At 41.5% G+C, this 3,640-nt stretch overlaps 1 pseudogene; it reads left to right on the top strand.

The window, feature by feature from the left end:
* The first annotated feature begins 790 nt into the window (after window positions 1-790).
* LOC129624229 (heterogeneous nuclear ribonucleoprotein K-like) lies at window positions 791-3,375 on the top strand (annotated as a pseudogene).
* Window positions 3,376-3,640: the final 265 nt, after the last annotated feature.

A 3,640-nucleotide genomic window follows, 5' to 3' on the forward strand; every position in this document is an offset into this window, starting at 1 on the left:
CAACTGCCAGGAATCAAAGCTATGTCTCTTATGTCTCCAGCATTTATAGGTGGGTTCTTTACCACTAGTGACACATGCAAAGCCCCTCAATGTGTCTTACAGATGTCAATAAGAGCATTTACTGTTGCTCAGTTGCTAAGTCTGGTCTAACTGTCTGTGACCCCGTGAACTGCAGCACTTCAGGCTTCCCTGTCCTTCACTTTCCCCCTGGATTTGCTCAAACTCTTGTCTATTGAGTCAGTAATGCCACCCAACCCTCTTGTCCTCTGTTGCTTCCTTCTCCTCTTGCCCTCAATTTTTCCCAGCATCAGTGTCTTTTACAATCAGTCAGCTCTTCCTATTAGGTCCCCAAAGTACTGGAATTTCAGCATCAGTACTTCCAATGAATATTCAGAACTGATTTCCTTTAGGATTGATTGCTTTGATCTCCTTGCTATCCAAGGGACTCTCTTTGAAAGCATCAATTCTTAGACAATCAGCTTTCTTTATGGCTCAGCTCTCACATCCATACATGACTACTAGAAAAAAACAGCTTTGACTATATAGACCTTTGTTGACAAAGTGATGTCTCTGTTTTTTAATACACTGTCTAGGTTTATCATAGTTATTCTTACAAGGAGCAAGCATCTTTTAATTTTGTGACTGCAGTCACCATCCACATTGTTTTGGAGCCCGAGAAAATGAAATCTGACACTGTTTCCACATTTCCACCATCTATTTGCTATGATGTGATAGGAATGGACACCATGATCTTCATTTTTTGAATGTTAAGAGCATTAGAATAATTATAATGTCAACAGGAAAAAACTTGCAAGGTAAGTCTGGCTATAATTTCCAACAAGGTAGAACTTTCTTAAAAGGAGTTATCTCAAATGAATAAAGAAATCTTTGGATGGCTATCTAGAATGAAATAAATAAAATGGACATTTATGTGATTAAAACAAAATTTGATATTACTACACTACTTCAGGTTAAATAGGCCAAAAGGGACCAGCTACTGGTACCCCGTGTTAAAAGCCAAGCAAGTCTTTCAATTTACCCCAGTTTTAAAATATATGTTTAAAGGAGCTAGAAAATTTTACACTGAGATATCTGGCAAGCAATAATTTGATATAACAGTTAGGCCAAAGGGCCTGGCCTCCTTGGCTCAATGCCATTCTTGGGATCCCAGAGCTTTTTATTTAAAAGTAGATAAAATGGACAGGGAGCAGCCACAGAAACAACACCAAAGATTTTCTGAAACTCCTCCTCTAAGAAAAAAACATGTTGCTGCTACTGCTAAGTCACTTCAGTCGTGTCTGACTCTGTGCGACCCCATAGATGGCAGCCCACCAGGCTCTGCCATCCCTGGGATTCTCCAGGCAAGAACACTGGAGTGGGTTGCCATTTCCTTCTCCAATGCATGAAAGTGAAAAGTGAAAAGGAAGTCGCTCAGTCGTGTCTGACTCTTCGTGACCCCATGGACTGAAGCCTACCAGGCTCCTCCGTCCATGGGATTTTCCAGGCAAGAGTACTGGAGTGGGTTGCCATTGCCTTCTCCAAAAGCAGGTTGATCAGATCCTAAAGAAAGCTAAAGTTAAAGGTATAAAAGTCAATAGAATTTAGATGAAAGTATATAAAATTGGTATATTTAAATGCACTTCTATAAGATAATTGCATCTCTTGTTTAATTATATTGTAGAATAGACATGTTTCATTGGGGAATAATTCCCCAGTGTGCTGTCAAAAGACAAGGCATATACATTGCCACAAAGAGAATATTAACTGAACACACTAAACAGTAGAGTTATCTGGACTATATAAAGTAAATAAAAACTAAAAACTATGTTCTCTGTCTCGCTGTGACTGGCTGAGGAAGCACTGTAGCACAGGGACGGTAGCCTTGCAGGGCTACTACAGCACTAGGGTGTCAGTTGGTCCTGCCCAGAACACTTCAGTTCTTCCCTGGAAAGATATATTTAATAACTGATTGGTGTGTCCCTTGAATACAAGAAAATGGAAAATAAACAGAGGAAACCTTTACCAAAACCAGTGTCAAATTTGGTAAATGCCCTGCTGAAGATATGGAAGAGGAACAGCTTTTAAAAGATTTAGAAACACTGATGAAATGGTTGAATTATGCATTCTGCTTCAAAGCAAGAATGCTGGGGCAGTGATAGGAAAAGGAGGCAAGAATATTAAGGCTCTCCGTACAGACTACAATTGCCAGTGTTTCAGTCCCAGACAGCACTGAACCCTAGCGCATATTGAGTATCAGTGCTGATATTGAAATGATTGGAGAATTTCTGAAGAAAATCATCCCTACCTTGGAAGACGGCCTGCAGTTGCCATCACCCACCGAAACCAGCCAGCTCCCACTCTAATCTGATGTTGTGGAATGCTTAAATTGCCAACACTATAAAGGAAGCGACTTTGACTGTAATATGGGACTATTGATTCATCAGGGCACAGCAGGAGGAATTATTAGAGTCAAAGGTGCTAAAATCAAAGAACTTTGAGAGAACACTCAGACAACAGTCAAGCTTTTCCAGGAATGTTGTCCTCAATCTACTGACAGAGTTGTTCTTATTGGGGGAAAACCTGATAGGTTTGGAGAGTTCATAAAGATCATCCTTGATCTTATATCTAAGTCTCCCATTAAAGGACACACTCAACCTCATGATCCCAATTTTTATGATGAAATCTATAATTATTGTGGCTTTACAATGATGTTTGATGACCACCGTGGACATCCTGTGGGAATTCCCATTCAGGGAAGAGGTAGCTTTGACGGAATGCTACCTGGTCTGGGTGGGGATCCCATGCCTCCTTCCAGAAGAGATTATGATGATATGAGACCTTGTCAAGGACCTCTTTAACCCCCTCCTGGATGAATTGGCTGGGGTGGTAGTAGAGTTCAGAATTTTCCTCTTCCACCACCACCACCACCTAGAGAAGGAGATATAATGGCCTATTTCAGAAGAGGAAGACCTGGACACCGTTACCATGGCATGATTGGTTTCAGTGCTGATGAAACCTGGGACTCTGCAATAGACACATGGAGCCCCTCAGAGTGGTAGATGGCCTCTGAACCACAGGGTGGCTCTGGATATGATTATTCCTATGCAGGGGGTCGTGCCTCATATGGTGATCTTGATGGGCCTATTATTACAGCAAAAGTAACTATTCCCAAAGATTTGGCTGGATCTTATGGGCAAAGGTGGTAAGTGGATTAAACAAATCAGTCATGAGTCAAAAGCTTCCATCATAACTGAGGAGCCTTTAGAAGGATCCAAAGATCAGATCATTACCATTACAGGAACGTAGGATCAGATATAAAATGCACAGTATTTGCTGCAAATCAGTGTGAAGCAGTATTCTGGAAAGTTTTTCTAAGACTAGTGAAGAACTGATGGAGAGGGAAAAGGCAACCTCCAGTACTCTTACCTAGAGAATCCTACAGACAGAGGAGCCTGGTGGGCTGCCCTCTACGGGGTCGCACAGAGTCAGACAGACTGAAGCAACTTAGCAGCAGGAGCAGCAGCAGCAGCAGTGAAGAACTGAAGGAGTCCTGCATCTTTTTTTGTTGTTTGCTTGATCTGCTTCTGTTTAAAAAGCCAACATCCCTCTGCTTCATAGGTATTCTGCATTTGAGATGTAG

Source organism: Bubalus kerabau, chromosome 12 (genome assembly GCF_029407905.1).
Source record: "Bubalus kerabau isolate K-KA32 ecotype Philippines breed swamp buffalo chromosome 12, PCC_UOA_SB_1v2, whole genome shotgun sequence".
In the NCBI taxonomy this organism is placed as follows: Eukaryota; Metazoa; Chordata; class Mammalia; order Artiodactyla; family Bovidae; genus Bubalus; species Bubalus kerabau.